The 24,261-nt window shown below is 35.0% G+C and overlaps 1 protein-coding gene and 1 long non-coding RNA gene across 4 annotated transcripts in view; one reads left to right on the top strand and one right to left on the bottom strand.

Moving 5' to 3' along the window:
• LOC105673816 (Protein C kinase 53E) overlaps positions 1-24,261 on the top strand; it is a 60,158-nt gene that overhangs the window by 2,564 nt on the left and 33,333 nt on the right. The gene's annotated exons all lie outside the window — the stretch shown is intronic.
• LOC137000154 (uncharacterized) lies at positions 3,093-23,211 on the bottom strand. Of its 2 annotated transcripts, none has more exons than XR_010890485.1 (3): positions 22,941-23,211; positions 22,623-22,855; positions 3,093-3,216 (listed from the first exon to the last, which is right to left on the bottom strand). It is a non-coding gene; the product is annotated as an uncharacterized lncRNA (long non-coding RNA). The 2 variants fall into 2 exon arrangements; XR_010890486.1 differs by lacking the exon at positions 3,093-3,216 and adding an exon at positions 7,717-7,854.

Below are 24,261 nucleotides of genomic sequence, written 5' to 3'. Positions count from 1 at the left end.
ATGTATCAAAGTACCATGTAACTATGTTCGCACGTTACCATTTGTATTTTCGGCTTTGACTCTGCTACAGTCGTTACCATCATTAGCCTTTTATTCGAGCGTATTTTCGGAAAACACGGAGGCGAACTATGCGTTGGCATGCTTTTACTCTCTACGTAAATGTATCTATGCGTTGGATGCGTTCCGGTAACGATCGAGTTTGCATCCCCGGGAGAAGAGCAGGTGAACGCCTCGGGGAGAAGCTCATCACGGGATAGCTTGCATCGACAGGTCTGCTCGATTGACAAAAAATGTTCATAAATTCTACAATTTTGACAAACGTCGATTCATAAATTTTAACATGTTCTTGTTTTTGCCATTTGAATTTACAGATTAAATCTGTCACTCAAAATTTAGTGCATTTTTTTTATATAAAAACTGTAGCAGTTACAAACTTTTTTTTTTTTTTTAAATAAGAGAATATTTTTCACAAATTTTGTGAAAAGTGAAAAAAAAGAGTATTTTTTAAGTAAATCGCGACATACTCATCTTTCTTTTAATGATATTCTTATCTATAACACATACAGAAAAAATTTAGTTAATTATTTTTGTAGGTATGATAACTGTAGTTAACATTTTATTGCTTTATTTTGATGTTTGTAATTGACAATCAAGAAATCGATGTATTAGCCACGTTAATTTTGCTTCATTAATTTACTTTTGCAGCTTTTTCAATCGTAGAAAGTTTTAAATCGTAAGTTTTTATTTGCAATATTATACATAACGAGATTATACATAACGAGAGATTAATAAACTCGTCAGTAGTGACATATGGAACAACACGCTGCTTCAAAATTAGTATTTAATTAACATTGATGCAATCAGTCAATAATTTATGAGTATTATTTGATGTCGTTGTTTTCTCTGATATTTTTACATCGTGTATGTTTTCATTCAATATTTTTTCGCTTGTCGAGATCGCGTGAGGAAATTTTCAGTGCCACGAAATCGCACGATTCATGATTGAGAAAAAAAAAACGCAAGAGAATTGTCGTCACTATCCATTCCATCGTTAATCCGCTTTTCTGCATGCCATCCGCTTCTAGCCATCTTCGATAGTACATTGATAATGTAGTTTGGAGTTAATTATAAGTAAAAGATCCTGAATAATTTCCGAACAGAATGCGGTCTTTTCCAGTCAATCTTTCAGTCCATTTTTCAATCTAATGAAATTAATGCAGAATATTGTTTTTTAAATTGCGCTCTTTTAACATTGTTATGTGTCTATTGTCCATTTTCATCATTATTATGTGTATATTGTCTATTTAAAAACATTTAAAACAATTTAAAAATGTAAAAGATAAATTTTCTGCTGTGAACTTTATAAAGAAAATAATTCTTGAAAATTTTATTACAAACGGTATTAATTGATTAAACGATTTGTCATGTCTTGTTTATCCAAAGCTTCCTTAATTTTCTTCTCTAACGGACTAATGACCGGTGTTGTAATCATCTTTCCTCGATTCACGATTCACGATTTCACGATGATACCAGACGCCGTACGTCTTCCTCTGCACGCTACGGTGAACAGATACATAAATCCAGTCAATAATGCTCTCGGGCCGGCCGGTCGGGCAATAGTTAAACGGTCCGGCCTTGACGCACTCGCGCTGTTCTTCTACCTATCCGAATTAGAAACCTCTGTACTATGATACGAGAAGAGACAACGCCGTTGGCAGGCGTACGAATATCTTTTTCAAATGTTGCGTGTATGTATACTTGCAAATTGTGGTGTGAACGCGCGTGCGACCTCCCATGGAGTGCGCTTCTTCTCTTCATTATTTTCTTCAGAGGAATTCTCGAATTACAATTCTTCTTTGTATCAATGACAATGTTCAGAATACGTTGGTGACAAGTACAATAGAACAGGTATAATTTATATCGGTAGTCGAGTGATGTAAATCTATCTTTACGGTTTTCGGAAGTGGAACATCATCAGCTCAATGGACGTCGTTTGGTTGGTCATAATCATAAATTTTGTAGTTATTAAAAGAGAACTTATTCACACCCTTAATTTTGGTACAAAATACATCAGGATCGTATTTAATTCTAATATTAGATTCTTATTCGATTATAAAATGCCTCTCGTGTTTTATATTAAATTTCTCTGCATGCGTCGAAGAAAGATAAAATATTCAAATAGCGTGAAGTAAATCTTTCGCGCAAAATGTCAGAATTATAATACGTCTATCTGAACAGTAATTCGAAATTTCATTGACATTGTTACAATTGGTTTCAGAAATCTCGTATTTAAAAATACCTTTGAAGGCATAGAAAAAGGAACGTTTAACGTCTGTACACAATCCCCACCCTTTGGTTTCCAAACTACAAGATAACATTGGTTGTTTTCGTTTCAAGATATTGATGCGATAAATTACGCATTGACATCTACGACATCGGAATAGATAGAAGGTCCATTTGGACACTCGATATCATATCAATATTTGTAACGACAGCGATCAGATTCTCTGATTTGTGGGTAGGAAAATTAATGGCCGAGTATTTTTACTGCACTCAACTTTTTATTCCTATCATTTTATACATTTAAATATATTCATGGATAAATTCACTAAATTTTTAAACTATATAAAACATTGATTTTTCTCTATAACAATTCCTTGCTCTTAGTGAATTTAACATTGCCAGAGTCAAAATATTTTTAATTTTATCATTCATAAAAAATTGTCAATTATATAATTTAAAAGAGCTGATCGATTATTTTATTACTTATTAATTTAAATCAGTAGTTACATGTTTGTTGAATTCGTGAAATAATATCTTTCTTTGTCTCGTTGTAAAATAAAAAACGGAGGGGCTCACGTCTAAAACGGAGCTATTATCGATCTGGTCTCTCCGTTTCGCTTGTCAATCGCACGTGGAGATACGTTAGGAAAAAATTCGCAACGACATTGCGTCCAGTATGATTTGCAATTGTTGACGCCCGTGTATACATTCGTGATCAACAACTCTGACGACCGATGACGCGCGTCGTCGCATTTGTTGAACGACATTCCGCGATTACCAAGCGCGTGCACGATGATGGCGAAATGCATTTTGCGACGATGCGGTATCCCGGGTCGCCCTCATCGTATGCTTGCACCCCTGCGTCGTGCTCTTCGACCAGTCTGCACTTTCGCCCATGCTGGGCGTTTCGCATGTCCATAGGTCAGACACGCGCTATTGACACGTTAAAATTGAAATATAATTTAAAAGTGAAATAAAGTATTTGCACGCGCTTATCTTTTCTAGAATAACTTTACAGAAAAAAAATAGAAAAATGTGCAAAGTGTTTTCGTCAGAGAGAATGCACCGTTTTCAATTGTATTGGTGAATAAAACGCACTTTGTACAAGCAACATTTTACTTTTCGTGCAAATTATTTCAAAAAGGATAGGATGTACAAATACCTTTTTTTTTACCCACTCTACGTGAACATGGAAGATTAAATATAGGGTCTGTCAGAATCCGCAAACCGTAATTTTTCTTTTTCCACTTTTATGGATGTCTGTCCCTTCTGGGACACAACACCTCCCTTTTGCTCACTCTGTTTTCCAATATTCTATTTCAATTCTCTCGGAAATTTAAAAAAATTGCTGTAGGCATTTTATATCATCATATATAAACTATCAAAATTCTCTCAGTTTTTGTTATTGATAATGGAACGTTAACGAATCGTGATTTTCATGATGCAATTAGAAACTTTTTTATATTATTATAAAAGATCTTATTTTTATATTACTCTACACTTTTACATTTGCTATTTCTTTCCCTCACCGACATAAAACGAATAATTCTAATTAGAAATTTTATAACGAAGATAGTAACGAAGTTCGCGATATCGTGTGCACGGATCAGAGCTACGTGGCAAGAATTAATTCTTTGTCGGTGTTGCGCAACGTTTCGCTAACGAAGCTACGCGTATTGGCAAGAAGAAGCGGACTATTCGAGGAAGATGATTCGCGGACGCGCAAGTTAATGCGTTACGTAAAAAAGGGAACGGCGTTAACAGAACCGGTCGGTAGATTTATGCCGGCGACCTTACGTTCGAATTTGGTATCTTGGTATGGGTCTCGTGAATTTTATTATCCTGATATCAAATCGAAAGAAAAAAACGCAATGTTAGGCTCGTAAAAAAAAAAAAAAAAAAAAAATGCCAAAGATGTTCTATTATTCGGAAAAGAAAAATTAATATATACCATATATGTATAACTTTTGTGCTGCTAAAAGAAACAAATTTTTTATATTATCGTCCTGTTGATATTAAGTCATATGGTAAATTTTGACACAGTATTTGTTATTTGCACTTAAACGTTTGTTGTTTAAATATCAAATTTTATTTTGCTTATTTTTGAATACCATTTTATTTAAGTTATAATAGTTTTTTTTTTTCATTTATCACAGTTTTGGCGATAACTTTTTCAATTTTTTGCTTTTGCGCTATAAAACGATATCGGTTGTTTTCACTTACGTGTATCGATCTAATCTTACGTATGTACGTATTGAGCTTCCGCATATACATACGCGTAGCGTCGAATAAGATTTATTTCACGGGTTTCCTGCTTTTACGTGTGGTTCACGTATGTCAGCGTGTCACGACGGTCGCTTTTCAGTCCGTAAATCGTTATCGAGCCATGCGGTTTTCTCCGGTCACTTTTATCGAGAAGGAAGTCTATAATACATACGTTTGATTCACTCGTTCATATCTTGGCTGTCAAGCGGTGCAAAAACCACACCTATTGACACTGTGTGTTACGGCTACATTATTTCTCACGCAATTAATTGCACTAAATTGCTATTACTTAAGTATTGTAATTAACTTGTGGAGAATAATACAAATTTGATTAAAGCAATTAAAAACAATTAATAAATACAATTTGTAACGTAATATTTTTTAAAAATTAATTTTTACATTTTTAGTTTGTTTTATTCTTATTTTTGACAATTGTGATATTTATTTTCAATCTATCAGTCGGTATTTCTCTATCAAATTTTATTTATTATTTCCGAGTGTCGAGTGAGAGTTTTGAACTTTGAATGGAAATATTATTTGTTATTGAAATAATTGTAAAAGTAGACAATGTTCAGTTAACAAATATGGTGGTTATTAATTTAATTATTGGAAACTTGTTGTGTATTGACCTATTTACGCAGCGCTCTGAGTTATTCCACTTGATCCCATACTTAAAGCACTTGTAACTTGTAACAAAACTGAGTTTAATACTACAGCTCCACCAAAGTGTAGTATTGTTCCAGTTGGACTACTAATTCAACATAAAGACTAGCAAGGGAATACTAATTATTCACTTGAGTTACATTTTCTATATATTTTCACTGGTCTTAAATCTAATTTTAACAAAAGTTGATGAAACATTATTTCTTTGTGACTTATGGTATCAGCGCCAGTGTTTCATTTGCCACGAAACTCTCACGCGTACTTTTCGCCTTTCGCGCGGTCTTCTTGAGGAATTCCTCTTTTACGCGTAATTTCGCTCTTTCGAATCGCTTTTCGTCGTCACGTCTATTCTCTCCCGTGCTGCTCACGACAGTTTAAATGCAACTCGGGAGAGTCCCGGCATGCTTCGGCATGCACTTCACGAAAATATATCGAGTTCACCGCAGAAGTACGAATATACACATGCATACTCACATATGTATTCTCATATACAGACGTGTTTATGTGTGTAGGCCTATAAATCGTCACAAAACATCTGACCCTTCCGTCTACTTGCCACTGACAGACTGTCTCATGTTTCATGCTCACATGCTTGCGCGCGGGCACACACAATGTTATATACAGGGACAACTGACAAGTTCGCAATGAGTATAGTTGACCTATTCGTTCTCGTGTTCCCTTTTCCACGACGGAAAATGGTAGCTGGGAAATAGGTGGCCGACACTCTTCGAGTGAAAAGTAAAATTCAAAGTACAATTTTCGAAAAATTTATATTAGGCTCGAAAATCTAATTTTACGAGAAGTAGTAGGACACTTTCGAGATAAAAGTGCTCATAAAATTTGCATTTAAATTAAATTTATTTAAATTAAAATTATGGGTATCTATGTCGCGTTTTTTCCAAAGTCCGCAGCACTCGGTTTGAATAAATTACATTGCAAATTTCGATATGTTTTCAGTAATGAGGTTTCCCACGAGATTTCGCCTATTAAAGTGGAAATGCTATTATTATTTCCATCTCAATGACGAAACTCATGAAAGTCATTTCCATCGATAACTTTATCACAGCAGTCCTAAATCACTTTTGCGTTATTTTCATTAAGACGAGAATAACCGATATCTAACGGTTGTTCGACATAGTTTATTATTGGAAGTGTGAGGGAATCTGAGAATTTTTTCCTAAACAAAAAAGAAAGAGAACTACGTACTTTTAACTTGTACAAGTTGCTACAACAATGTTAACTAAGAGTTTTTTAAAATATAAACTTCATGGCTACCATTCTAACATTGAACGTAATTTCATGATAATACCGTTAGCGATGAAGCAAATAAAGAACAGGGAAGCACCTTTGCGAAGGAGAAGCGCGCTCTGCGGATACTTTTGATTTATCAGCACATTTTTCCTCCGACATATCGAACATAAAGTGGAACGTGAAAGAACCGGACCGCTGTGTTGACATGAACGTAAAGTTGCTCTCTTCGGATTTATTGTGCTGAAAATTAAATCGTTTGAAATTAAGCGAGTTTCATTAGCCACGTAGATACTCGATCGGAACTCGGATTAGCGACGCGTGATTGATGATTGGATGAGAGTGAATTACTCCGGCTGGAGAACGTTGTTGTTTCATCGCCAAACACACGTGGACTTTATAGTCCCGTCACGACCCGCTTCGATCGCGGTAAATCGCTAACAACCACGACGTTATATTCTCGACAAAACCAACCGGATATTGTCTCATTAATATTTGATTAATAAGGAGTGAAATATTCCACGGACGCAAGCATCTGTTTGCATAATGAAGCGATTTGTGAATTTTTTTACATTTTGTTTTATTTATAATGTTAATTTTCGTTAATCACTAAAAGATACTGTAGACACTGAAGATAAGTACATGTTTTTTGGCCTCTTTGTTATCGCGAACACACACTATTTTTACTTGAAAATGTTTGAAAGATAGAATCATTCTGTACAGCATAATACGAAATTTCTGAGTTTATTACAATGTTTTTTTATATCTGTAAAATGTGTGCATCGCAGATTGCAGTGTGATTAATTAACATCGTGCAGAATTCTTAGGAAAATGTATTCTTAGAAATGTTTTTCTACATAGCATTAATACAATTTTACATTTTGCGGCAAGGCAACTTTATATTCAATGCGTAGTATTGAGATATATACACTATCCGTGAGTAATATATTAAATTAGCATAATTTTTTTCTTAATGAATATATTACCTTCAGTTCGGGAGGCAATATTCAACAATTACCTGTTCAAAGAAAAAACTTTATGTAACTGATACTTATATTTTCATAATCTTATTCTCGGGAGTTGTTATATATACATATTTATTTATCCGAAGATTTTTCTTACCTTTTATCATTTTACTTGCAAAAAATAAAAAGTGTTTTTTAAAATTTTTTTTATCGCATTTACAGGATTAATCATTTCGTTCTTGTTTTAAACTATAATATGAATCTAATTTACGATTTATTTTCACCGCGAAAAGATGTTACGCTTTCTCCTATTACGAGAAACATTTTACAAATGTTATAGTCACATTTCGTCTCGTTGCATACCTTTCAAATTCACTTGGGAACATGTTGTACGGCATCTCACATTGTAGTGTGACGCTGTAACACGCACCTGTAACATATTGTGTAAAATGTACTTGAGTATATACCTTGTAATTCGTGTTATACATGTCCTCCTTTTCAGTATTAATAACGTGCATAATAATGTGGCAAGGTTATTTGATTTAAACGAGTAGATATATAGAACATAATGCAGTTTTAATCGTTTTCAACTCATTTAAGGAAGAACATTGTAATTTTATTGATAGAAACTCAATGTCAAACATTATCTTAAAGCTATTTAAAACATTTACATTTATTTAAAGACCATGTGTCGATTTTTAAAATAATATGTTAGAATAATATCTAAATCATATGAAAGTCGTCAAAATTGATAAATTCAGTGAAAAAATATCTTTTTGTGATTTTAATTTTTTATAATTCGAAATGAAAGAAATAACAAATACGATGCGTAATAAGTTTAACGATGTCGCGTAGATCGATAGAAAGGATTAATTTTGTGCAATGTCGAGGAAACAGTGGACGACAGAAGCTATCGGGTTATCCCTACTTTCTTTCCGGCGAAAGTTCACGGTCGCGGAGCTTGCGGTGCTTCGTTCAATCGGTAATGAGATTACGACATGGGAGTGCTCCCGTGACATTACGCAATTACGCAGCTGTGACGTTTATCTTTGTCCGGATGTTAGATACTTTTTGCAGTAGATTACCGTTCCTGAGATTTACGTACAACGACGGTATTCATAAAGTCATTGAGTGACGACGTGATAACGAGTTTCTTGAAGGTTCCGCGACTGCACCCACAATTTTATCATCCGCGTTAGGTATCGTAAATGATACTCATTTTTTTTACTATCGATATATTTGCCGTGCAATATTTCAGATATACGTGTATGTCGATATAAATATTTGAAAATGATATATATCATACTTTATATTTTGAATCCAATTCTCAGTCGTATCTTCGATGTATGTATCTTCAATCATATCTTACATTTTGCATCTAAAATGTATCTTACAGAGTATTTTGCAATTCATATTTCATATTGGAAATATATGTTAACGGTATTTTATCCAACACAAAATATCATTTGCGCAAAATATTGCTTCCGGCATGTGATAAAGGGAAGAACTCGCGAATATTGAACTGTACTAAACTTATTTCACGCTGGTCACATAAAATTTATATTAAATAAATTTATTTATAAGAATTCTATTTTTGTTTGCGGCATAGTATTCAAAATTTCATTGTAGCGCACATTTTAGTAGCGCCGCTTTTAATTTTAGATGGCTACATAATTAATTCACGATACTATGTACGCGAAATATTTTTTTTCTTATATATCATCGTTTAATACAATTGCAGCAGTAATAACATTGCTATCTAAAATTGTAATCTTATAAATACATGACTTTTATATCGAAGAAGACATCGTCACGCAACGCATAAACAGCCGCGCGACTAGATCGGTTTATTTCACATACGACGTGTTCTATTTCGCAGCTTTCGATATGGGTTTTCGCGTCGAGGTATCGACGACGTCGCGACGACATTACGCGACGACAACGCCTAGACGATGGTTCTGCTGCAATTGCGCGCACGTTTATCGTCCGCGTCAGAATAATGGAATTAGATTGCCCCGGATAGAGTTACGAGTCGCTTGGAGTGACGATAAACGAATGATCCACTTGCATATCGGTACGCTGCAGGTGACCGCGTTGCGTTAACTCGATCGGAAAAAAGCATAAATTGGTTCGGCAGAACAAAAATATTATGTTTAAGTATATAAAGACAGGAAACAAGAATGTATTAGGTAAATAGAATTTTGCAATTTTCAATATTTTTGACGTTACATTAAATATAATCAGTTCATTATGTTGTAATTTGCATTACAATTTGCATTGCATTTGTATTATTTTCAGATAAAATTATAAAGCTATTAACAAAAGAGCAGTATTTAATATTCATATAACTGAAATTTGAAAAAAAAATAAAATCCAGATAATTTATTCAAATCTATTTTTTAAATTTTATAATATTGTAAATCTAAGCAAATAAAAAATTCTCTTTTTAGAATATAGTGGAATCAATATTTTCAGATAAATAAAATCCATTGAAAGATTTCACAAAGAAAAGAAATATTGTCATTTTAATGATAAATATTTGTCTAAATTTTCTATGATTTACTGATACTAGATTTAATTTTATCTTTATATTTTTATAAATATATTTTTTATAATATAATTTGACATAAAGATAATTTTTATTAAACTAATCGACTAAATACTCAGCTGAGTCCGCCTTTATGCGGAGACAAAGAGAAATGCATTTGGAAATGGTTGTTGTTGCAAATTTTATGCAAATTTTTAAAATGTTTCTACTACGCATGTCTATGCATGGTTAGTACGGAAAGAACTTATCTAATCGGAAACCGACGAATATCTTTGCGTCAAAATTTAGCACAAGATATGGCATTACGTCTTCCCGGCCGAATGTGTTAATATTTAAGATACGTGGGCGGTGGGAGGAAGAGAATCTCTTCGTCTTGCAACAGTCGGGTGGGAGTCGATAGTTTGGAGTAACGGGTCTTTAACCCGGCGATAGACTCGAGTGGAAATAATATAGTAAAGCGGGAAGAGAGGAGAGAGAAGAGGGTGGGCCTACTGCCCGGGCTTTATGGCAGTAGGGCGGAACGAAAGGGCGCTTCGTTTGCTTTCAATAAACACCGCCGGCCTGTCGACCTACAGTCGGCTGCACGAAAGTCGACGCTTCTGACGGATGACGAGGTGAAATGGAAGCGGTGCTGTACATATACTGCCGTAACAGCATCCGACATAGATACGTAATTATACGTGTATGTGTGTAGGTGTGCATGTGCACACGCGCCCTCCTTTCGGACCCGAGGTCGAACGTGAATCGGCGCAATTTCTCCGAAATCGACCGTCATTAAATGTGACGCGGTAAAAACCAGACGATTCTGTTCGCGTGATTTATCCAATTGATCGGTTTATGCGGGGAACACCTGCGGTAGCGGATTTGCATGAAAATTTCTACGGAACTGGAGAAACTTAATCTCTTTCCCGAGGCGAGGCAGCCGTGGAATAATTCCCTTGAAAACTACTTGTCAACTTCTTAAGTTTGTACATTGGGGATAGTTAGGCAGTCGCGATCTCGCGCGGTCGGATCCCCAAGCTCTCGCTCGAAGGCGTTCGTAAAATTGTCAGACTCTGAAATATCGCCGTCCGTCTTCCCATGCATTCGACGGAGATGCGAATAGCTTACCTTGCGAAAGTTACGTTCGTCTACACTCCGCTTTCGGCTATTCCGCTTGATCTTGTTTTCGCAACTTTTGCAATTGCAAAATTTCGAAACTTATGGCCGCAATACATTCGCACCTGTGTTCTCTCGCACCCCGCAGTTTCAGATTTTGTGTCGCGAGATTTTCTTGGCTGTTCAATCTCGGATTAGCGCTCTTTTTGGCGTCAGCCTCCGGAATTCCGACTGCCATCGTTATTTTCGTTAACAGGGACTGAATTAGCGACTGAGATATTACACGAAGCGCATTTTTCACGCTCTTTGTCGTACTCTCTTTTCCTGCATTCTCTCTCGTTGTTTGCTTTCACCGACGCGGGGGATACACGTAAGAGCCGTTTTACCGTGGCGTGTCACAAGGGTTGCTTTGTGGCGAGGCCGCGAGGAGGAGGCAGAAGGAGGGTGGTCGCGAATCGATGAGAGTGAAGGGTGAGAGGAGGGTTCGAGAGGAGAGAAAGAGCGGCCGAACTCGGGATGAAAATAGCCAGCCAAACTCCGACTTTCGTTACACTCGTACAATACGTGTATTGTACGTTGCAGCACGCGGCGTCACCGTTCGCTCGTATTGGCTGCTGCAAAAGGGAGACATAGAGGATATCTCGAAAGACTTGCGCATCTCTAGCTTCTATTAAATATTAAACATTCTTGTGTTATTTCATACGATGGAGAAGGGAATTGAGATTAATTTTGAGATCTGTTGGATGCCAGTATAGAATTCTAAAGTTAATTCTTCATTTACATCATATATTGTTTTTCTGAATAAAATAAAAATTTTTATATGACACATTTAGGGTTGTTATGTTTGTATTAATCAACGTCCGATGTAACATTATTGTCATAATCTAAAGCTCAGAAATTTATGTAAAATTGTTTTAACTTTTATCTAGATATGTGTGTAAACGACTTTTGCAATCATGAAATTTTCTTTTTATGTATACTCATCTCTTTTAAGTAGGTATAGGTCCTCCTTCCTTCCTTTCTTTTTTCCAATATTCTGCTTCAATTTCCGCAGAAACTTTCATCAAGCATTGTCGTGGCCGATAAGATTTTATATCGTCATGTCCGAAGTATTGTAATTCCTCCAGTGACCGTTATTGACAACGGAGGGTTCGCGACTAGCTAAAACGCCTATATGAAGTTAGCCCCCCATTTTTCGATTTTGAATATTTTTTTAGTTGTTCCAGGTTGTTCTACGTTTGTTCTATATTGTTCCAAAGTTATGAACAAAAAAATCGAAAAACATGACGGGAAAAGCAAAAAAACGATTTATTTTTGTGGCCACCCATTTTTTTTTAAATTCAAATTTTTTTGCTGTTCTGGATTGTTCTAATTGTTCTAAACATTGTTCTAAAATATTAATCCCCCTAAAAAAGAATTTAAAAAGATATAGCAAAAAATAGCATTAAGCGTCCAAATAGTATTTTTACATTTATCGCTATTATTATATTATGTTTTGACACCAAATTACATATTTAAGCTAAAAACGAATAGAACAACCCAGAACAACTCTCAGTTTCACCAGAACAAACATATAAAAGGCACTTTACTCTTGAAGGTAGAGAATTATTTTGTCTTTTTCGACCGATAATGTTACACCAGCGACACTAAAACCTGGAACAATGAGAAATAGACACAGAACAATCCGGAACAACTCTCAGTTTTGTCAGAACAAACGTTTAAAGAGCACTTTACTCTTGAAGGTAGAGAATTATTTTGTCTTTTTCGACCGATAATGTTACACCAGCGACACTAAAACCTGGAACAATGAGAAATAGACACAGAACAATCCGGAACAACTCTCAGTTTTGTCAGAACAAACGTTTAAAGAGCACTTTACTCTTGAAGGTAGAGAATTATTTTGTCTTTTTCGACCGATAATGTTACACCAGCGACACTAAAATCTGGAACAATGAGAAATAGACACAGAACAATCCGGAACAACTCTCAGTTTTGTCAGAACAAACGTTTAAAGAGCACTTTACTCTTGAAGGTAGAGAATTATTTTGTCTTTTTCGACCGATAATGTTACACCAGCGACACTAAAACCTGGAACAATGAGAAATAGACACAGAACAATCCGGAACAACTCTCAGTTTTGTCAGAACAAACGTTTAAAGAGCACTTTACTCTTGAAGGTAGAGAATTATTTTGTCTTTTTCGACCGATAATGTTACACCAGCGACACTAAAACCTGGAACAATGAGAAATAGACACAGAACAATCCGGAACAACTCTCAGTTTTGTCAGAACAAACGTTTAAAGAGCACTTTACTCTTGAAGGTAGAGAATTATTTTGTCTTTTTCGACCGATAATGTTACACCAGCGACACTAAAACCTGGAACAATGAGAAATAGACACAGAACAATCCGGAACAACTCTCAGTTTTGTCAGAACAAACGTTTAAAGAGCACTTTACTCTTGAAGGTAGAGAATTATTTTGTCTTTTTCGACCGATAATGTTACATCAGCGATTAGTGTCGATTAGTGTTTTTTTTGAATTTTTTTATTTTTTTAAATATAAGAGTAAAGTGCTCTTTATACGTTTGTTTTGACAAAACTGAGAGTTGTTCCGGATTGTTCTGTGTCTATTTCTCATTGTTCCAGGTTTTAGTGTCGCTGGTGTAACATTATCGGTCGAAAAAGACAAAATAATTCTCTACCTTCAAGAGTAAAGTGCTCTTTAAACGTTTGTTCTGACAAAACTGAGAGTTGTTCCGGATTGTTCTGTGTCTATTTCTCATTGTTCCAGGTTTTAGTGTCGCTGGTGTAACATTATCGGTCGAAAAAGACAAAATAATTCTCTACCTTCAAGAGTAAAGTGCTCTTTAAACGTTTGTTCTGACAAAACTGAGAGTTGTTCCGGATTGTTCTGTGTCTATTTCTCATTGTTCCAGGTTTTAGTGTCGCTGGTGTAACATTATCGGTCGAAAAAGACAAAATAATTCTCTACCTTCAAGAGTAAAGTGCTCTTTAAACGTTTGTTCTGACAAAACTGAGAGTTGTTCCGGATTGTTCTGTGTCTATTTCTCATTGTTCCAGGTTTTAGTGTCGCTGGTGTAACATTATCGGTCGAAAAAGACAAAATAATTCTCTACCTTCAAGAGTAAAGTGCTCTTTAAACGTTTGTTCTGACAAAACTGAGAGTTGTTCCGGATTGTTCTGTGTCTATTTCTCATTGTTCCAGATTTTAGTGTCGCTGGTGTAACATTATCGGTCGAAAAAGACAAAATAATTCTCTACCTTCAAGAGTAAAGTGCTCTTTAAACGTTTGTTCTGACAAAACTGAGAGTTGTTCCGGATTGTTCTGTGTCTATTTCTCATTGTTCCAGGTTTTAGTGTCGCTGGTGTAACATTATCGGTCGAAAAAGACAAAATAATTCTCTACCTTCAAGAGTAAAGTGCTCTTTAAACGTTTGTTCTGACAAAACTGAGAGTTGTTCCGGATTGTTCTGTGTCTATTTCTCATTGTTCCAGGTTTTAGTGTCGCTGGTGTAACATTATCGGTCGAAAAAGACAAAATAATTCTCTACCTTCAAGAGTAAAGTGCCTTTTATATGTTTGTTCTGGTGAAACTGAGAGTTGTTCTGGGTTGTTCTATTCGTTTTTAGCTTAAATATGTAATTTGGTGTCAAAACATAATATAATAATAGCGATAAATGTAAAAATACTATTTGGACGCTTAATGCTATTTTTTGCTATATCTTTTTAAATTCTTTTTTAGGGGGATTAATATTTTAGAACAATGTTTAGAACAATTAGAACAATCCAGAACAGCAAAAAAATTTGAATTTAAAAAAAAATGGGTGGCCACAAAAATAAATCGTTTTTTTGCTTTTCCCGTCATGTTTTTCGATTTTTTTGTTCATAACTTTGGAACAATATAGAACAAACGTAGAACAACCTGGAACAACTAAAAAAATATTCAAAATCGAAAAATGGGGGGCTAACTTCATATAGGCAGCTAAAACGTTAATGGAAACGGGAGTTGATCCAGTTTTGAAACGATTCCTCTCCGTTGACCGGCGCGCAACTTTCCGAGTTTCTAGATCACCATTGATTATCATCAAGAATTTTTCATGTCGACTTATGATGCGAAGGCACTCGCGTTATATAGCGTGACGAATAGACTCGGGGGAAATTGAAATGTGGATTACGGCGTATTCTCGGGATGGGCCCTTTTCCAACCGATTGAAAATTCTCTCTTACGGGCCGCGTAGCTGTCGTGATGAATCGGCGAAATCGGACGGATGAGTCGCGTATCGGAATCGACGTATCAATCGGCGCGGGGAATGATTTGATGTCTCATCGACTACGGAAATGCGCGCGAGACGACTCCGTATCTGTCTATCTACCTTCACTTTGGCGTGACTTCTCGGCGACCGCCCTTTATCCTCCTCAAACTCCTTCTCGCGCGCCAATCAATTCGATCACTCGAACGCTGGGCTTCATAACCGACGTAACGTTGCGTGAAACGAAGTTTCTTTGAACATCAACAGATCTTATTGGTTTCCTTTTACGCACCAATGGCCTTAGTTTTGTGGTTTTGAAGGAACTCGAGAAAAATTAAGTAATTTCTTCATATAGTGACTATTCGATCGACAGAATTAACGGCGATTTTATTTATTAAGAAAAATAGATTCTCTTTATCTATTGTCCGCATTTTGCTGATACAAAAAGTTATATACTAACAAAATAATTTCTTGTTTTTTTATAAAATTAGAATGTAAAAAGCTGAACCGAGAGGATTATTCGTTGTCATTTATTAATTCAAATTTTTGTTTAAACGAGGTAATACATTGAGTTTTTAATGATAAAAATATTAGTTATTTTATTAGTCGCATTTCTATTTCGTATTAATATTAATTTTTTTTAACATGTTGCTTTCGTAAAATTTGTGCAGCGAGAAAATTTTGATATAAAATTCCATTTTACCGATCGCAGAGATTATTTTTCGTTCATATCGGTGATTCTAAACGCGAAACTTTTTATCCGCGGATCTGATCGTCGCAATGAATCGACAGCTGCTTCCTCCTTGTCAGGCAGGGTATATAAAAGACGGACGCCGGATGCTGGAAGGTGCATCGGACGGGCGGTTGGCACCGCTTAAAAGGTTAATCGTGGAAAATCGAACTTCCCAGGGTGAGTTCGCGCTTTTCTTTGGCCCCGTTGGCACAAGTGTGCGCAAGCTGTCGCGGTCGAGAGGGTAACTTTTCGCTCGATGTCATGTCGGGGACGTTATCCTGCCGACAGGCGAGATTTTCAAGATTATACGGAAACAGTCCAATGAAATTTCTCGATGATACCCACCGAACTGTGCCTTGCAAAAAGTTTTTGCATATTGAGTATTAATCTTGTTAAATAATTTTTAATAATATTTTTGATCGTCACCAGGTAGATTCTGTCGCTAGACAAATATACTCGAACAAGATGCGCTCCGAAAGATTTACGCACACGTTTATCGAGGAATGACGTAGTCGCTCAATATAAGATTGAGTAGGATGATTGGGTAAATGTTTAATAGTAAAGTTAATAGTTACTATATATAGATAATATCATTAAAAGATGCACAAAGTAGTGGCAAATTTATTTAAAAAAAGAAAGTAATTTTATTAATTTGGATTGAAAATAATTGATTGAAAATAAATTATTTTAATTAGCCAAACGTTTTAATTAATGAATACAAAAAATAAATGTATCTTGTGATAATATTAAGTTTATAAATTTGTTTTTTTATTGTTTAAGCTTGCAATTTTTTATTGGAATACATTCCAAAATTTTCAAAAAATTATGTAAGTTATATATATATATTTGTATCTTTTTTAAATTTATTATCAAAATTATTTTATATAAATTTTATTTATATTTATATTTATTTTTTACACGACGCAACAAAGAAGGGAAGAAGGGAAGTAAATTTTTGCTACATTTGACTTTTATTAAGTGGTTTTTTGATGATTAATTACATCTTTACTCAATTACAGTTTTTTATTCAAGTATAGAAAACCAAATAACGGTAGTTTAAATAAACGCATTTTTCGTGCAGGTCGGTCTTCTTTATTCTCAGCGTTTCCGACAGCGGTAACGATAAATGATAAAATATTTGCAGTGTCTGATATAGATTACGAAGAAAAAGAAGAGAAAGAAGGAGCGCGCTTTATGTGTATGCATAAACAAAGAGCAGCCGTCTCACATCATTCGCATACGGTCGCGATATAACAACACACAAAGTGTTTCATCCGCGTCCTGTTTTATTCACGAGAAACGTGGCGTTCTCCTGATCGTCTTGCTCGCGACTTGCTCGAAGAAGAAAAACGACGCGAGTGCTTGTTCGCTATAAGGGACGCACCTTGCCGTATTTAGGAACGCGAACCTTGCAGCTCCCTCTTATCCTCCACGTATTCGCTCGTATTCAGGATTACTGGATATCAGAACACGGATTCCCGTAATCCCGGCCATACCTCAGAAATTCGCGAGAATCTTGTCATGTCGCTCCCACTCTCTCCCTTCTGGCTTATGTATATGCCGCTGGATTTCCTCCTTGCGTCACATAACGGAGGCGGGATGATGCGATGCACCGAGGTGCACTCGAGGCTCTTACATCCCGTATTCGAGGGTTTCCAGGCCTCCCCTGGCCGGGTTTCCGCCTCTTTATATTAATTCAGATATATTTTACATTGCGTGACGGGCCGCCCATGTGCGCGCGCCATGATATCTATTTTCGCAGCGAAGAAAGCAAATCCCCCGTCTGTAGACGTAATTTCACAGTCGCGAATATTTCAATATGAATAATATTTACAGCTTTAACTTTAAGCTCTAACTTCTGATGCAAATAATGAATATTTATTGTTTCCGAACATCTTAAATTACTTAATCCTGCCGATGACTTTAAATGACAGTAATGACAGACTCGTAAATGATTAAAAAATTAATGATATCAGTTTTATACATTGCTTTCAATTTTTTAAATTGCATTGGATTCTATCTTGACAAAAAAGTTACGAGCGAACTATGAACATTGCGGTGTGTGATATAAAAAATTGGAAACAAAAGTTGAAAAGTGAAAAATATTTTATCGCAACAATTTTTATTTTAATGATTTTGATCCCAGCTTAAAAGAAAAAGTTTCATAAAACGACACTGAAACTCGGCACTGAAAATGTCGAAGCTTGAAAAATTCATTCTATTTTGATAAAATTACATTTTCAGTCAAAAAGGGCTTCCACCCGTCAACCATGGATGATCGAATATTCGATCAGATCGTTCGCTATTTTGAAACTCTTTCGAATCCCACGAGTTAAATCGAACGACATTTCATTGGCTTACAGTGGTTTAAGTTAATTTCACAGAGAAAATATTCTAAATTTTGTAATCTTTTATTAGAAGCGTTTGAGTATTTTATATTTTTGTTGTAGACAAAGTAATTTTTATGTGTGTAATAGAAATGCGGTAATAAAGAAACTTTGTTTATACTCTCGACTATTAATATGCGTTTATCAGTGTCGTTGAGAATAGTTGCTATTTATTAAATCGGGTAAAATATGTTTTATCTAAAAATTGGTTGTACTAAAATGTTACATATCCAAGTACATATAACTTAATAATTGTTTTTTGAGCTTAGAAATTCATGGGCTGAAAATACCAAATATAGATTAAATTCATCCAGTAAATTTAATTTTGTTTTAATGTGAATTAATGGATAAAAACTTATTCAAAATTCTTTTAAAAAATATCTTTATGTAGTATATATCATTTATACATAGCTTATAGATTAAAGCTTATTAAGAAGAAAGCAGCTATTTTTGCAAAAAATTTCTGCTGATTGCATCGATTTCCATTTCAAATGAATAAATTCGTGATATATCTACTTTGAGAAATAGCATGAATCGTCTGGCTGTACTTATCGGTCTCTATCGGTACTTATATTCATAAGAGCTGATTACTCGTGCAATCACTCGTAGAAAATAATCTTTCGATATTTGTTGCGATCGCGATTCAAGACATAATAACACGACGATATGACGCGACTCTGCTCGCCGCCTATCTGCTTGAATATTGCCATACGAATGATAGCAAAGTGATTGGAGAGTGTTTTTCACCACATTTAGCGTAAATCTAGACTTTATCTCGCGAGTTCTTCTCTTTACATCCCGAAATATCTATCTCACGGACTAATAATTTTTGATTGTAAAGAATAATCGCGTTTAGTATTCTCTGGAATTTGTCACGATTGCATTTCGAGAATTTAAGCGACATACGAGGCGGCTCACATTGCTGCCTGCGCTCGAGTATCGTTGCACGATTAACTGATTATAAATAACACGACAAAAAGTAACTATTATACTCGTAATTATCGTAAGAAATTAATAAATTATAATTATCCATGCTTTCTTCCGTTAAACGGATCAAGTAAAAATTATTATTGTCAGTTAAATGGATCAGATAAAATCCGGAATGGAGCAACACAATTAGTACAGAAATAGTACTAAAGTTTGCGATAAGTACGATAAAAGTTTTTAACGATAGGTTAATGTGGATAGCAGAACGCGTTGGCCGTGTTCGGCATGGACATTCTTGTATTGGCGGAAGGCCAGCGAACTGCCTGTTGAGCCCCCTTCCGTTAGAAATTTCACTCGACCATTCATTGTTTTCGTGACTCAGAAGACAGCACACGAGTTGGTTGAATCGCGATATTTATATCATCGAACGAAGGCCAACATTTGTTATTTCCCGCTTTACCTCGCTACTACTAAAGCTCTTACTCTCACGGTTCGCGGTATCGGTGTTCCGAGTTTATGCCACATTATTTTCTACAATGCGGCTACGTCGCGACACCACACAATGCAAACGATAAATATGTGATAAGGTGTGTAAGTCGGTGAAATATGTTGTTACATTGTACTTTAATTAAATCGCGTGTGCAAATTAAGTAGATAACGCATTGCATGTAACGTGTTTTAATCTAATAAATTTAATATAACTTGTACACACAAATGCCGTGCAATAGTCGAGCTAATTTTTTCTATAGATAGAAGGTTTTTCTTTGTATATATAATGTTTTTTCCCAGTTTCTCTAACATTTTTTTATATATGCAACTGGGTCACTTTGTCTGGAACACTTTGTGCTACGACTAAATATAACTTGATACTGATAACCACGCTTTTCCGTCTCTCTTTCTCTGTAAAGTATTGTCTTTAAAATATTAAATATTAATAATATTAAATATTAATAAATAATATTAATAGTAAATTATAGTAATAAATAAGTAAGCAGATAGAGGATAATTTTGACAGAAATTTATGTGCATCTATGCGGAAGGAAAAGCGATCGTATTCCAGGATTAAAGTGTCATTGCCGTAATCGCGTGTCAGCAATCAGTCTCTCATTACCATCTTTATTAACCATCGTGTCACCCTGTCTCAAGAATCTCAGTGTCAGAGAAGCGAGACTTGGCATAAAGTCGGCAGTAATTGGAATACCACCCCTCTAGTTTTCTTCCTCTTTTATTTTGATTTCTTCCTGCTTTTTAGGTCATTAAAATTAAATTATATTTATGTATTGATGCACTTTTGATCACTGAATAATTAGGATTCAGAAACGGATTTAAATGGATTAAGCGCTCTAGATGCTCTTATTTTCGGCGATTGATTTTTCTTAGCAAATAGTACAAATAAGTATCAATAGTAAAAATAATTATTTCGCTCATATTATGAATTATATTATTTTATCTTAGGTCTATTATTCAAGAATTCTAATTACAACAAAAGAAACGAATAATTTTTATCATAAACTGCCGTGTTAAAAAAATTATATATAAATGCATTCTTAAAAATATCTGCATTTATTTGTGTATTCAAAAGCTTTTTACGATTTTAAATCTATATTTGTAACTTAATTTAATTTTTTGAAACAAATTAAAAATTTTTAATTATAATTCTGGTTATATGTTTTTTTCAATTAGTTTTTTCAACGCCTCTTGATTTAACAATAAGATTTTTAAGCATATAGCTCATTTATAAATATTTTAATCAGCGAAAGAATTTATGTACATTCCTTTTATTCGCTGTTACTGATATTCTATGAGCGCATTTTTTTTTATTTCACAACGTAAAACCGGTGCATTTCTATTTTCTCTTTCCGTTCTCCGCCTCGTCGTGCATCTAACGGCGGGAAATGGGTATCGGATAATTGTCGAGAATGTCTGGCAAGCGGCCAAACCAACCGCCTGTTGGACCTTTTAGATGTTTTGACTTACTGTGTATATATGGAACAAAAATAAGGATACGGTTTAGATTATATGTTACTCAATCGCACATTTATAATATTTGGTGTTTTTACAATGGCAAAAAAGATGAATTTTAAACACGAGAAAAAAAGATTCTACTTTTTAAAGAAAAACTGCACAAAACATTACAGATATTTGTAACAACCATTTTCTTTTAACATTTGGGAAATGATAAATTTGCGATTGAGGCGTACACGATTAAAAAAGAACAGAAACGAAAGTATATAGTTATTAGTTGAGAAAAAATAAAATATTGTCATTAATTATATTTTTTTTTATCTTATGCTATTTGTTTAATTATATAAGATTGACAATCTAGTCAATGACAGTTTATTTGTAGAAGGTTAATATGATTGAAAAACTATTTCTTTAGAATATATTACGAGTGTAAATCTGATGACAGAGATACGACCGAGTGTTGTTAGTTTTGACGCATACTTAACGCGGATTAATGGAGATGCTCGAGAGAAAGATCTCCTCGTGGCCTTAAACAGATGTTTACGCGGTCATTTAACCCTTTAGTGGTCCAATGTTGACGTGAGATTTATTTATCCTTGCTGTACTACGTCGAGTGTCACTTTGCAAGGAGAGAGTGCCTATTTATTGTCAGCAAACCGTCAACGTCAACGTAAATGCTTCTTTTTATACTAGATTCTCATCGTGTTGTGTGTCATTAACAGAACCATTAATAAACGTCCACGAAATAATCGCGTTTGCGATGTAGAACGTAGGCCGGGGCAAACCACGCGTATAGCAGATTTGGGTTTCTGCATTCATCATTGCTGCATCGCGAATGCAGTTACAACGGATTATGTTCACACATCCTGTTTGAATCGATGATTTTTTCGAACCATTTCTCGAAACACGCAATCTGCTTGTCTAAATGGTATATTGGAAATTTATGATTTATCCATTTTCGAATTTTCGAAAATAAAATAATTTTCTAAATACGAGGAAGGATACGTTTACTTAGAAATGGCTGTTCTAAAAGTAGACTGATTCAATATAATTTTCTACAATTTCAGTACTGTAGAGGCAAAGAAATATATTAATTGCGTTGAAATTATTAGAAGTAAATATTCAGATTATTTTTTTTGATAAATTTAAGTTAAAAAACTGATAATATCTAACTGACTTTTTATAGATATATAGAAATAGAGAAGTTAAATCACACACCCCAGTTAACTTTATTGGAATGACCTTATGGCGTTGAAATCTGAACTCACCCTAGATAATACTGATGCCAATTCCGTTGAAATGGGAGTTGGTTGAAGATGCTTCGTGTGTTGAAATGTTATTGTGTGATCTGGAATGAATTTTTCCGGACGATTCGACGACCGATTCGCTGTCCATTTCCCGTCGCTCCTCGATTGATTTCCTCTTGGCAATTCGACTTCTCTTCGCTCATTTCCCGCGAGTCATAGCTTTTTCCCCGAGCGCGGAAAAGCTGCCACGTTTACTAGCAGGTATTGAGACCGATATAATTTCGTTGACTTTAGATCTCGATATTATTAACACGCAAAAGAAACTTCTATATTACTTACAAAAACGACAGCTGACTTTTTTTTGCGTACTTATAATATTAGAAATTAATTAACAAAATAAATTTCTAGAGCACCGACTTCAATCCTTGATTTTAGTATTCTGTATTGGTCGTTAAATATAAATGCAAATTTTTATATAGAGAAAGTTGTAAAAATTTTGCATACAGTTGTTGTCATAAATATTAATCAGACTACCTCATTTAGATACATAACTGGATACATTCGTAAAAAGATCACGGCTTTTCCTGTTTAATTTCGTTTTGTTCTTCTTTATTTCAGTGCAATTTTGCGTACGCGCACATGGCACTGCGAAGCCACGTTGAGTTGTGCTTCTCCGCGTTTTGATCTAAGCTCTGCAACAATGTAGGCTAATCACAGATTGTCGCACTTTTTGTTATCCTTGTTTCCTTCACTATTGTCGGTACTTGTCTTTCGGTTACAAATAACACTGGTAAGAAAGCTCTGCATCTCTGCTTTTTATCTTACGCGGCTTCTTTCTTTCCTTTGTACGAGTTCCACCCTTAACCTTTGACGTCGCGACGCCTTTTTTGTTGCGTTCTTTGCGTTGCTCGATGTGCGTCATCGATGCCGTTGTGAGGTCTCGTTTATTTTTGGTGCAACATCGTCGTCGTACCGTGACTCCCTAGCATGATTGTCATTAGCGACATGAGGCGACGATTAGATAGATGATCGATGCTTCGAATGACGGAATAAAGTAGGTGTTTACAGATTTAAATTTTTCAGGATTTATACATATATGTATATAAAGCCTGAGAAATTTATATATATATACACACAATTTTTGAATGAAAAATGTATAGTATAAATATATTATATTATATATTAGGAAACATAAAGAATTTCAAAGTATTTCATTTCTGTATCAAATAGTAATATTTATTTTCGAAAATAAACACCGTCTTCAGAAGTTTGTGGCATCATTTCGTTGAATAAAATGTAAATTTTCATGGCGCATATAAATGCAATATTTAATACATTTACTTTTATTGAGAATACGAACACGTGAGCGCAATCTCGAAGCTATTGATATGCGCGTTTAAAAATCCATATGTATTTCTTCGAGGAAACTCGAGCAATGAAACGTGGAGAGCACACGTGCGGTTGCAAATTTATGAAAGGCGACTTTTTTAGATTCAGCTCTGTTATTATGATTCACTAAAGTGCAATTTAATCGAAAAACTAGCAACGACTAGCCGTCGAAATGTACTTCTAACGATCGTTGCCGGCACGGGTGCTCGGCGGAACCTTGAAATATTGATTTGCTCGTTGAAGTAGATTTAATCGGCGGTCCAGCATAGAG

The sequence above is a fragment of the Linepithema humile genome, chromosome 5 (assembly GCF_040581485.1).
Source record: "Linepithema humile isolate Giens D197 chromosome 5, Lhum_UNIL_v1.0, whole genome shotgun sequence".
Lineage (NCBI taxonomy): Eukaryota > Metazoa > Arthropoda > Insecta > Hymenoptera > Formicidae > Linepithema > Linepithema humile.
This window is presented reverse-complemented; position numbering and strand designations above follow the sequence as displayed.